The sequence below is a fragment of the Crinia signifera genome, chromosome 19 (assembly GCF_055691185.1).
Source record: "Crinia signifera chromosome 19, ASM5569118v1, whole genome shotgun sequence".
In the NCBI taxonomy this organism is placed as follows: Eukaryota; Metazoa; Chordata; class Amphibia; order Anura; family Myobatrachidae; genus Crinia; species Crinia signifera.
The window spans coordinates 83,510,598-83,524,207 of record NC_139226.1 but is presented as its reverse complement, the minus strand read 5'-3'; the positions used below and the strand labels follow the sequence as shown (position 1 = coordinate 83,524,207).

The 13,610-nt window shown below is 45.8% G+C and overlaps 1 protein-coding gene across 3 annotated transcripts in view; it reads right to left on the bottom strand.

The window, feature by feature from the left end:
- Positions 1-13,610, bottom strand: part of LOC146042687 (CMP-N-acetylneuraminate-beta-galactosamide-alpha-2,3-sialyltransferase 4-like) — a 158,431-nt gene that overhangs the window by 114,984 nt on the left and 29,837 nt on the right. For 2 of the 3 annotated variants that reach the window (XM_083162824.1, XM_083162823.1), the window contains exon 2: positions 2,055-2,405. The exons of the other annotated variant lie outside the window; for it this stretch is intronic. The gene's annotated coding sequence lies outside the window, so the exon portion shown is untranslated. The remainder of the gene's footprint in view (positions 1-2,054; positions 2,406-13,610) is intronic. 3 annotated transcript variants of the gene reach the window in all.

The window sequence follows — 13,610 nt, the reverse complement described above, 5'->3', positions numbered from 1 at the left end:
CAGCGTACATGCTCTGTAATGCAGGACTACGGAAATCCAGCTTCACACAATAGGCCATGCTGCACTGCAGGGGGGCAAATGTAACATGTGCAGTGAGTGTTAAGTGCCCACAAACCTAGAATGATTTTTTTGGCTGATTGACTGATAATCGGTCGAAAATCGTCCGATATCGGTCCGATGCGCGTTTCCGTGGATCTTTTGCTGAATCTTCTGATCTTAAGGCCCCCATACATTTGCCTGACTTCCCCTGGGCTTGATAAGACTTGGCACTTTATGTGCCATTTTTTACATCCGGGGGGGGGGGGCTGCAGGCGAGGGTCCGGGTCCGTGGCAGGGGGCGGGGACAGGAGAGCAGAGTCAGCAGCAGGGAGTGGCAGGAGCATAGCAAAAAAAAAAAACTATTTAAAAACTGGGCGGCCGCTGATTGGCTCAGCGCTCAGCCTATCAGCGGCCTCCCAGTCTTTTGAATAGGATTTTTTCTATTCTCCCGCTCGCCGCAGGGTCTGGTGTAGCGGCGAGCGGCAGGAGATAATCCTATTGAAAAGACTGAGCGGCAGGGACGCTGCGGGGCGGCTGGTGGGGGGCGCTGCTAGTAAAGCAGAGACATCGTGCAGGGGACGCTGTGGGGGACAGTGACATAGAAGCGGCAGTAACGGAGAGCCAGGCAGGGGGAGGCGGGAGCTGTCAGTGCTGAAAAAAAAAGCCCATACAATGAATGGGTAGCCTGTGATTGACTGAGCGCTGTCTCAGCCAATTGCTGACTGGCTGAGAGAGCGCTCAGCCAATCACAGGCTGCCCATTCATTGTATGGGCTTTTTTTTCCAGCACTGACAGCTCCCAGTTCCCCCTGCCCGGCTCTCCGTTACTGTCGCCCCTGTGTCACTGTCCCCCCGCAGCGTTTGCTGCCTCTGCCCTACAAGTAGTGTCCCCCGCCATCTGCTCCGCAGCGTCCCCGCCACCCTGCTCCCTCCACAATCCCGGAGTACTAGAGATGGCCAAATCGGATCATTAAGCTGAGCCGGGATCCGCCGGATCTCTCGGTGAAAAGATGCGTATCTTTTAGGAGGGGCCCCGGCTCACTTTAAAAAAAAAAGGTGGAATATACATGACCGAGTAAAAACACTGATCGATGGCTGGGTGCAGAATCGCCATCGATGGCAACCATCGATGGGGTCTGCACCGATGGCCATCCCTGGCAGCAGCAGCTAATCTTTCTATCACTTGTAGTCAGAGCACTGTACTCAGTTCTCCAGAGGTAGTACATCTCAGCTGCCACAGGTGGCAGCACTGAGATCAGGGAAATGCATTGTAAACTGAAACGGATCACCTTTTTGGGGTCGTCGGCTCATCCGTCCACGAATGGGATCCGTTCAAAAGATCCGGTTCATTCGCGAACGACCCATCTCTGCGGAGCACAGCTCCTTGCTCCGGCGTCCACACAGAGTCCCCTGCCCGGCTGCACATAAGATTTAGCAAATCTTATGTGCAGCCGGTCCGACCTCCCGATTCCGATGCACACGGGACCGCGCATCAGGTCGGACTGGGTGTCTGGACATGCGATTTGGCCCGATTTTACTGCCCGCTCCATCTAAATCGGGCGAAATCGGGACCAAATCGCATAGTGTATGGGGGCCTTTACATGCTGCACGAAAGATCAGAAGATTTAACAAAAGATCCATAGGAACGCACATGGGGTCTTAAGAAAAATCTTTGGTAAAGATGTGCGCTTGCCTGAAATCTTTTGTCCAGGACGGACAAAAGATTTCAAGGCTAATTTATGGGCACAGTTTACGATCGCAGATCTTTCTAGTGTGTGTGGGCACCTTTAGATTTGGGTGGGGTGTGTTCAATCTGAAATCTAAAGTGCAGAGCAAAAATATAAAGCTGTCTAGCATCTGTGGGCTTTATGCAAAAGCAGCCAGTATTTACCCTGCACAGAAACAATACAGTATGTATTTGGTCCCCTTGCCTGGCAGCATGGTTTGATGCAGACAGATTTCGTACAGCGGGGATTATCAATACACTGCACATGCATATACATGGTCAGCCCTTACCTTTACAGGAGCTGCTTCCTGATGGGAAACAAAGTTCTGGTATGATACTGGCTAGGTTCTGGGGTCTCAGTCGCTGGTAAAGCAATGGATCTGGGATCAAGACCCCTGACGGAGTAATTGGCATATCATATGGTCCTTGTACAGACTGAGTGCTAGCTCTTGGGAGAAGGTGTTTAGCGGATTACTGGTTTTGGCGTCCTAACGGAGCGAAGGGTTTGAGTTCCTCGGCTGATACGGTTTTCAGTCTCCAGGATGTAATTCCGGATATATCTTACGAAGACAGATATGGTTGTATATGGAATCGCGTCTCAGTAATGGGATCATATTTCCAACAGAACATAAAATTGACACCTGATGATGGAGACAGGCAAATTTAGTGACATAGTACAAGCAACGGATCCCTCACAATTATTACATCCTGGCAGGTGTAATGGGTTGGGATCATTTAGTCTACAGCATGATGGTCGACATTCATTAAGTCGACACCATTAGGTTGACATGGGAAAAGGTCGACATGGTTCAAGGTCGAAAAGGTCAGTAGTTCGACAGGTCATTAGTTCGACAGATCATTAGTTCGACGGTGTCTAGGTCGACATTCAAAAGGTCGACATGGGGTTTTTCACAGTTTTTTTACCCGAATTGCGTCACAGGCGACATGGACACAGTTTAAAGTGCACCACATCCCGATGTTTCGGGCACGGTGCCTCGCTGCACTCGGCACACTATTTTATTCTACCACCATGCCCTAGTGGATGGTAGGGCATGAAATACCACCTGTCAGCATATGTCGGCTCAAAAAACAGTGAAAAACTCCATGTCGACCTTTTGACTGTCGACCTAGACACTGTCAAACTAATGACCTGTCGAACTAATGACCTAGAACCATGTTGACCTAGACCAGAGCTGGGCAACAGTGGTCCTCCAGCTGTTAAAGAACTACACATCCCAGGATGCTTTGCATTAGATTTGCTATGTGGCCATGCTGAAACTGATGCAAGGCATGCTGGGATGTGTAGTTCATCAACATCTGGAGGGCCGGTGTTGCCCAGCCCTGACCTAGACCCATGTCGACCTAATGGTGTCAACCTAATGACTGTCGACCATTGTGCTGTAGACCAAATAACCACATCCCGGTGTAACGTGGGGCAGATGTACTAAGCCTGGTGGAGGGTGATAACTAGAGACAGGATTATATGCATTTGCATATTTTGCCCATTCTCACAGGTTATTGCATATTTTACCTAAAATCTAGTGATGGTGCATATTTTAGGCCCTGCCCTCTTCCCACCTGCGAGTTATAGCACTGCTTTGCCCTGCTGCTGCTAGCCAGGTAGTGGTAGAGTGTGCAGGCTGGGGCAATATGTGCGCAGTGTGGGGAACCTTGGATGTACACTATGTCTGACACTGCTCTAGGCTGCCAATCCATGTTGATAAAAGTCAGTCGGGGCGGATGCCATTATGAAGCTCCTGAACCTTTGTCTGCCCCTGGCCTGGGACTTTACACCAAGAGACAGACTTCTGCAGCAGAGGAGGTGGGCGGAAGGGTTGTGACATCACGTGGCGCGGAGAAAATGCCATGTCACAGTGAGTATGCAGCACAGGTAGGAAGCATTCCACTGCGCCGCCCTCACACACTATGCTGACATCTGGTCCATCGGCGCTGGAGATGAGGGTCCGTGTAGTTGATGCAAGAAGAGCTTTGGACGCTGCAGTATGCTGTAGCAGCCAGGAAGAAAAAAATCCCGTGTACAGCACTAGACATCTGCAGATGCTGTGGGCCTATTTTTGAGGTTTATTTGCAACTAATTGTATGCTGATTTTTAAATAAATAAGTTAAAAATTACTTTTTTTATTATTTATTGTAGCATATTTTAACACTTTTTATGCATATTTTTAGTATTTTTCATGCATATTTGCATGCATATTTCAAGCTTTTTATGTTGCATATAATCCTGCCTCTAGTGATAACGCAGCAGCCAATCAGTTCCTAGCTTCAGTGTTACAGTTTGGGTTTGAAAACATGACAGAAGCTGATTGGTTGGTACTTTGTCACTCTCCACTTTTCACGGCTTAGTACATCTCGCCCCCAGTTGTAACAGTAAACTATGGAGTTTATTTACTAAGATGAGAGTTCTACTGAAGATGGGATGTTGCCTGTAGAAATCAATCAGAATCTATTTCTTATTTGTTAAGCACCTGCTAGAAGATAATAGATATCATTTGATTGGTTGCCCATAGCAACATCCCATCTTCAATAGATCTCACATCTTAGCAAATAAACCCCTATAAATGCTGGAAAAACACAAGATTAATGTTCACCAAGATTTAACAAATACCCCAAATATAGGGCATTTTATAATATTCTATTTATTAACCCTTAAAGTGCCAAGTGAATTTGTCAAAATTGGGGTGAACATTTCCAAGCAAACATTTCTAGTCACCATAATGACCTGTAATGTGGCCTTATGTAGGAAATATAATATTTTTTAAGACAACAATTTTTATTTGAATTTATATAACAAATGTGAGAGACGCTTGCACTTTTAGCTGATATTTTGCACATCTCTCACAGAGATGTTGGCACTCAAGGGGTTAAGTTATGTATCTAGTGCACACATATTCAGCAGCGCTTTACAGGGAATATTTATTCATTCACATCAGTCCCTGCCACAGTGGAGCTTAAGGTCCATGCTTTTTGGCAATCCAGGCGACTTTTCCAGAGGTGGATGACTTTTCATTGCAGGACGCTATGGAAATCCGTCCACCCTGTCGCTCATCTGCTGGTAATACCAGCAGGTCAGCGGTGGCTGCTAGCAATGACGCGGGGACACGCATCAGTACTCACCGCTCATCGCTGGCCTGTACACACTGGGCAGCTAGTGAGCTGAAAGCAGCTCAAATGGTTAAAGTGAGCTGCTCTCAGTTCAACATCGCCCAGTGTGTATGGGCCTCTATAAGGTGTCAATGAGCATTCTGAGCAATTCTAGATCACTCAGAATGCTCAGCTCGCTTGAGCACACAGTGCTGCACGGCGATGTGCCAGCGATGTGTGTTGGGCGATCTGTCTTCTCACCGGAGAACACTCGGGGCCAGTGTTCTGGTGATCCTGGATAACCTGGTATACATAACCGATGGATAACCTGACCTGAATCAGGCCCAATATTCCCTTATCTTGTGTAACTGATTTGACCCTGTAAATAACTTCATCCCCCCAGGCCAGCAGTGATATACTGAACTCCTCATCTAGGCACATTCAGAGTAAGGATACATATTATGACTGTACTGCAAGACACTGAGGCGGCTCGTTCCAGCCGTTACTGGTAATGACGTGACTGCTAATTACACTCATGTTTTGATTATAAATATGCCAGCACTCTGCCTGTTCCACATTCTGATCTGAAGCCAACATTATGTAGAGTTAGACTGGCAAATGACACACTGACAGCTGGGTATTGTACACAACAGATAAACAGTATAAGGGCTTCTGGCTCTGTGTGAGTACACTAAGAACAGGCATCTCACATTATCTGCCTGTCTGTGGCGCTGATGAAGTGACACAGAACATATCATTGCCGTCATCTCATTAGCGTATTTCCTGCTGGGCAGACATTATAGAATTATGTGGGCGGTCAGCCTGGCAGATACCCAGATAACTGTACTGTGTGATTGCATGACCGATCTCATAACATCCATTGGTCACACATGCTGAATCAGATAAATTGTCTGTTGCTCTGGCCAGATGTGCACCGCTTTACCTTGTGGTGTTATAACCAATCTAAAGATCTACATCTCTCATCCGCAATCATTACTCGCTCCCATTCGTACTGCAGGATTGTCTTCAGGCTGCACACACTGTGGAATCCCCTCCAGAGCCGAATTTCCCATTAGGCACGTGAAGCACGTGCCTAGGGGCGGCACATGTTTGGGGGCGGCACTTGGATGCCTGTGATGGTACTGTCAGCCCAAAATGTACCAATAACTGCAAAATAACCACTGTACTGTACTATATTCCATCTTAAATAGAGTGTAAATGGATAGGACATGCAGATACTGCCCCTGTAACCTGTCCTATTTAGTAAATATGTATACATAATAAAAGAACATGTCACAGTTAGTGGCTTTTTATATAAATCCATTATATTGGCTATTATCAAATGAGGGCTTATAAGTAATCAATAAAAATAATACAATTAGACAGGGGGTGGGGGGGTGGGGGGCAGTGTTATTGTTGTGCCTAGGGGTGCCATCATCCCTAAATCCGCCCCTGATCCCCTCCCGCGCACAATAAGACTCTCCTCTAGTCTCCAAACTGCTTCGGATGGCTTATCATATTCCAGAACCACCCACATAACCTACATAAACCTTTCCTTTGCAATTACTTCCCTAATGTACAGTCCACACATATCCGAACTCATGTTCTGTTTCTTCCCTTTCCTGTCCTCCTGACCTCTGGCCAACATTGCCGTGGGACTGTATCATACAGCTCACCATGAACCTTTGCAATCTGGTGAACCTTTATGCAGCAGATAGCACCTATCCTTGTGTATTAATGCCAATTCCCTATAGCGTGCGAGCAGGGCCCTCCTACCTCTATGACTACCTGTAGCTACCCAGTTTTGGTTATCACTGTTGTTTCCAATTGTAACTGATAATAATAATAATAAGTAATGATAACCTGACGCTAATTTATAACAACCGGTATTCTCCCCCGAAAAGCAGACACTCCAGTGGCAAACGCAGGAGTTTTAGAAAGGGTTTCCAAATGTAATCCCAAATCTGACACTCTGCAGCGCATGGGAGTAAGTACTGGAGTCTTGGTGAGTGGTAACAACCCTGATATTGGTATTTTTATACACTGGATGCTGTATGGAATACAGTATTAATATTTAACATTACAGATGGTCTATAGCAGGGGTGGGGAACCTTTTTGTGGCAAGGGCCATTTCTATGGGGAAAAAAATCCTTCGAGGGCCATAATTAAAAATTTGTCTTACAAATTGTCCTGCTGCAGCCGTCCCACGCTCCAGCGGCAGCTACTGAATAGGACTGACAGTCCCTGGCTGCTGTTGATTAAGAGGACTCTCATAAGAACTACCGACCTCTTGCAAGAATTCCCCTGTACTTGACTCCCGGCAAAGCCGCCGGATGGGTGGGAGGGCCACTCAGACTGGCTACGGCCCCCGGGCCTGAGGTTCCCCTCCCCTGGTCTATAGTATAGGCTGATTCACAGATTTAAATAAGATAAGTGGTCAGGAAAAGGTTAAACATATCAGAATAAATACACAATCATAATAGAACCAATACTGCACTTTCTAAGCTCACAATCTCCCACTTCATGGTAAGGCTCCTGTCTCTTCCTCCTGGCAGCGACTCTCTGGTCCATTGCATTGTTTGAGGGCTCAGATCCACACATAGGGGGAGATTCTCTAAGCTAAAAATGCGGTAAAAACCCTGTAAGCATCCCCCGCCGGGTTACCGCGGCGGGGGGCATCGCCAGAAAAATCTGGCGATGCCCCATAGAAGCCAATGGGCTTCTATCGCAACCCTCCGCCCCGCGCCGACCCCCCGCCGACCCGCATCGACCCCTCCCCCCTCACCTGTGTCCGGGCAGCACAGCTCTGTGACCTCCTCCCTGCACTGATCCTCTTCCGGGTGCAGGGAGGAGGAGAGCCCAGCGCAGCAGCAGCAGCGCCGGGTGTGTGTGGGAGGGGGGAGCCACCGGGACCTGCTGGGACCCGGCGACTCTCACCGCAAAGGACAGCTCTTAACGCAAGAGCTGTCCTTTGCCTTAATTATCGCATATGTTACAACATATGCGATAATTAAATATGCGATGGGCGGCGAAGGGGGGTGGAGATTCTTAGAGAATCTCCCCCAATGTACCTTATTCTGGTTCACTTTCAAAGGCAAATTCCTTCTAAAATGAACAAAATCATGTGCACTGCAGGTGGGAAAGATGTAACTTGTGCAGAGAGAATTAGATTTGGGTGAGTTATTTTGTTTCTGTGCAGGGAATATGCTGACTGCTTAATTTTTACACTGCAATATAATGTAGATCTCAGTTTGAAGTAAAACCCCACCAGATCTCATTCCCTCTGCACAAGTTACATCTCCCCCCCCCCCTGCAGTGCACATGGTTTTGTCCATTTGAGAAGGTATTTGTCTTTGCGAGTGAACCAGAATAAGGGCCATACAGTAAATGTGTTAGAAGCTGGTACTCTATACATGTGCAGCAGTTCTGCTCTTGTGGTGGCAGTTCTGTTGATCATATTATATACCAGTGATATTGTTGTCATAATTTAAGGCGCTTGCCAAGAGGAGGGGGTTTCTGGCCAACCAGAAACCCCCCCTGCATTTGCCTATGCATTCCACTACATGTCCTGCATACGAAACCTGTCTTCCTTACAGTAATGGGTTCATTGCTCGGGTACTCTCCCAAACAGCAAAGAAGACAATCAGCCGTATATTAACGGGATACCATCAGTAGGTTGACCCTATTAAGGTAGACATGCATTGGGTCAACCAGTGAAGGTCAACAGGCCTGAAATAGGTTGACATGTCTAAAGTCAACAGGTCAACACAAACATTAAGTCAAAAATGGGAAGGTCGACAGTAAAAAGGTTGATGTGAGTTTTTCAAGGTTTTTTAGCCGACATGTGCCCAAAGGCGGTATTTCATGCTCTACCATCCACTACGGTGTGATAGGAGAAAAAATGCTCAACAGTGTGGCCGAAGCATGGCGAGCGTAGCGAGATGTGAGAGGGGACGTGGTACGCTTAGACGGTGTCTATGTCAACTATGTCGACGCGCAGGACAAAAACTCATGTCAACCCTTTTGACTGTCGTCCTTCCCATTGTCGACCTAATCCATATTAACTGATGGCAACTAAAAAGATTGGAACATAGGGCCTTATTTTGGTTCATTCTTTCTGACAAAATCCTTCTTAGATGGACAAAACCATGTGCACTGCAGGGGGGGCAGATGTAACATGTGCAGAGAGAATTAGATTTGGGTAAATAATTTTGTTTCTGTGCAGGGAAAATACTGACTGCTTTATTTTTACACTGCAATATAGATCTCACTTTGAAGTAAAACCCCACCCAAATCGAATTCTCTCTGCACATGTTACATCTGCCCCACCTGCAGTGCACATGGTTTTGCCCATCTAAGAAGGATTTTGTCAGAAAGAATGAACCAAAATAAGGCCCATAGTACTCTGTACGGCAGGCTGTATCTTTACAGGTGAACCAGCAGTGGCATTTGGTCACAGGTATTAGAAGCGATTTGCAGGTCACTACAATGCAGTCCCCCAAGCTGATTCATTATGACTGAACAGGAGCCTTTCGGTGTGTGAGAGGCCTGCAAATAAATTTATCAGATTGCTTAATAAATAGATCCTTTGTAGATAATGAAAGTGAGCTGTATTTGAGCCCATAAAGTACAATCCGTCACTGCCAGGTGTCATCCTGCCAAGGTATACAGACAAAACTTTACAATGCTATTAAAATGCGATCAGATAAGAATACAGCGAGCGGAGGACAAGGAAATTGCGAGACAATATGTGAAGTATGTTAAAGGAAACTTGCAATAACCTTGTAAAAGATTTATAGCGTCTGTTCTGTTTGCAGTTTTGCTTTGATATTTATTTTCCAAAGTAACCTTCACACCCTTATTTTATGGGCCTAATTCAAACTTGATCGCAGGGAAAATTTGTTCTCAAAATGGGCAAAACCATGCTGCATTGCAGGTGGGGCAGATGTAACATGTGCAGAGAGAGTTAGATTTGGGTGGGAGTGTTCAAAATTATATCTAAATTGCAGTGTAAAGGTCCACACACACTGGGCAATCACTGGATCACTGGATGATCCCTATCATCGCTGTGTGGAAAGCCGCTCAGTGCATACACACTGAGCGGCTTTCCCCCTGCCCGGCACCGTCAGTGGGGGAGGACAGCGTTGCATAGCAGATGAACAGCTTTCCCGGCGATGATGCGGGAGCGCGCAGCAGCGCTGGCCGCTCATCGCTGGGCCATACACATTGGGCGGCTTTGAGCTGAAAGACGCTTAAACATGCTGTTTTGAGCGACTTTCAGCTCAAAGTCTTAAAAATAAAGTAGCCAGCATTTATCCTGCACAGAAACAAAGTAAATCACCCAAATCGAAATCTCTCTGCACATGTTTCATCTGCCCCACCTGAAGCGCAGCATGGTTTTGCCCGTTTTGAGAACTAATTTATCCTGCAATCAGGTCTGAATTAGGCCCTTTAATACCATATTCAGACATACAGCCAGGTGCAGTACATAAAAAAAGCCAGTAATGCTGTGTCTGGAACAAACCAACACACACACAAGGGGAGAAAATACATTTATATTGTTTATGTGCAGGGTAAATACTGGCTGCTTTTTTTTTACACAGCAATGATGATTTTATTTTGAACACCCCCCACCCAATCTGACTCTCTCTGCACATGGTTTTGTCCATTTGTGTGTTTTATGCTTTGCTAGCAAAACTGAATCTGGCCAATAATCACTGAACAGGGCCAATAGTCACAATGACGCGATTTAAAAGGAACCTGGTTGGTTGCTATGAGCAACATCTCCACGTTTTCTTTTTAGAAGTTTTAGTAAACGTACCCCCCCTATATCACTACCTGAATGTATTTCTCACGCCATAACAATGTTCCCTTACAGGTGGCGACATAATATACGATGCCCCCCATCGTCCTGACTCCCAGGATAGGAGCCTTTATCCTAATGTGCAACTGAACTGCCTGCTCCCAGGAGAGAAGAGTGCATTACCGCAGTGCTAGTAATCACATACGCCTCAGTTCCACATACACAATGCCGCTGCCCAGGGAATACCTGACTATGGAACGCAGATATAAAAAGCCTATTATCTGTTCCTTTAGTCCGGAATCTATTAGCCGCTCTGCAAATAGGCTCCATTGTCTGATTTCCTGAGAGACGCCATCACATAGAGAGGGGAGAAAAACATGTTGGATGACAGGGAAAGAGCACCACTCCAACGCCAGTCTCATACACACAGCAGGGCAGGATTTCGGGATGTCCACTACCGAGCAGAGCTAGCTGCTCACAGTGACATTGCAGTGTTAATATTGCATGGCGTAATAACCCAGCTGCACAGATCAGCCCTGGCAATCCCAGCCATCCCTCCCTCTGTCATGTCTTCCAGATGCGGATGATGTCAGCACCCTACTGTCGCCACATATGGTGCTCTGTTGGTGGCAGAGGCTCTGAAAAGGAGTCGGTAATGATGTCGCTGTTCTGCAATGTGACACTCAGCCGACTGACAAAGTCCTATCTGCTCTGCTAGTGCGGATCTCTGGCCTTCCCTATATCATAATATAAAGAGATATCTTCCCTATGTCATACTATACAGAGACACCTTCCCTATGTCATACTATACAGTGACACCTTCCCTATGTCATACTATACAGAGACACCTTCCAGATGTCATACTATAAAGAGACACCTTCCAGATGTCATACTATACAGAGACACTTTCCCTATGTCATACTATACAGAAACACCTTCCAGATGTCATACAATACAGAGACACCTTCCCTATGTTATACGATACAGAGACACCTTCCCTATATCATACTGTACAGCGCCACCTTCCCTATGTCATACTATACAGAGACGCCTTCGCTATGTCATACTATACAGAGACACCTTCCAGATGTCATACAATACAGAGACACCTTCCCTATGTCATACGATACAGAGACACCTTCCCTATATCATACTGTACAGCGCCACCTTCCCTATGTCATACTATACAGAGACGCCTTCGCTATGTCATACTATACAGAGACGCCTTCGCTATGTCATACGATACAGAGACGCCTTCGCTATGTCATACTATTCAGAGACACCTTCCCTATACCATACTATACAGTGACACCTTCCCTATGTCATACTATACAGAGACGCCTTCCCGATGTCATACTATACAGAGACGCCTTCGCTATGTCATACGATACAGAGACGCCTTCCCTATGTCATACTATAGAGATGCCCTCCCGATGTCATACTATACAGAGACACCTTCCCTATGTCATACTATACAGAGATGCCCTCCCGATGTCATACTATACAGAGATACCTTCCCTATGTCATACTATACAGAGACACCTTCCCTATGTCATACTATACAGACTCCTTCCCTATGTCATACTATACAGAGACACTTTCCCTATGTCACACTATACAGAGACATCTTCCCTATGTCATACTATACAGGCACCTTCCCAATGTCATACTATACGGAGACACCTTCCCTATGTCACACTATACAGAGACACCTTCCCTATGTCACACTATACAGAGACACCTTCCCTGTCACACTATACAGAGACACCTTCCCTATGTCATACTATACAGAGACACCTTCCCTATGTCCTACTATACAGAGATACCTTCCCTATGCCAAACTATAAAGAGACATCTTCCCTATGTCATACTATACAGATACATCTTCCCTATGTTCTACTATACAGATACACCTCCCCTATGTCATACTATACAGAGACACTTTCCCTATGTCATGCTATACAGTGACACCTTCCCTATGTCACACTATACAGAGACACCTTCCCTATGTCACACTATACAGAGACACCTTCCCTATGTCATACTATACAGAGATGCCTTACCTATGTCATACTATACAGAGACGCCTTCCCTAGGTCATACTATACAGAGACACCTTCCCTAAGTCATACTATACAGAGACGCCTTCCCTATGTCCTACTATACAGATACACCTCCCCTATGTCATACTATACAGAGACATCTTCCCTATGTCATACTATACAGGCACCTTCCCAATGTCATACTATATGGAGACACCTTTCCTATGTCATACTATACAGCGAAACCTTCCCTATTTCATACTATACAGACACCTTCCCAATGTCATACTATACCGAGACACCTTCCCTATGCCATACTATACAGCGACACCTTCTCTATGTCGTACTATACAGAGACACTTTCCCTATCTCATGCTATACAGTGAAACCTTCCCTATGTCATACTATACAGAGACATCTTCCCTATGTCATACTATACAGGCACCTTCCCAATGTCATACTATATGGAGACACCTTCCCTATGTCATGCTTTACAGAGATACCTCCCCTGTCACAATATACAGAGATATCTTCCCTATGTCATACTATACATAATACTATACAGAGACATATACGTACACTATTTGCAGGGGTGTAAACAGGACTGTGTGTGCTCCAGAGTCTCATTTTTGAAGGGACCCTATTCACATTATGCCATACAGGAGGGAAATCAATTGTTAGGATTTTGCTGTTATCCCCCCAACCGATGGTGCATATACAGATGTGCTGGGCCCAGGGTCTGCACCTGCAGAATACAAACTAAAGATAAACCAGCTCTAATAGATATATAACACAAGTAGGTGGGATTGCTTATATATTACATACAATTTATTTTACACACATATACTAAAATGAACAATTGTTAAATTAAAAAGGTTTAAAAATGACCTTTGAAGTTG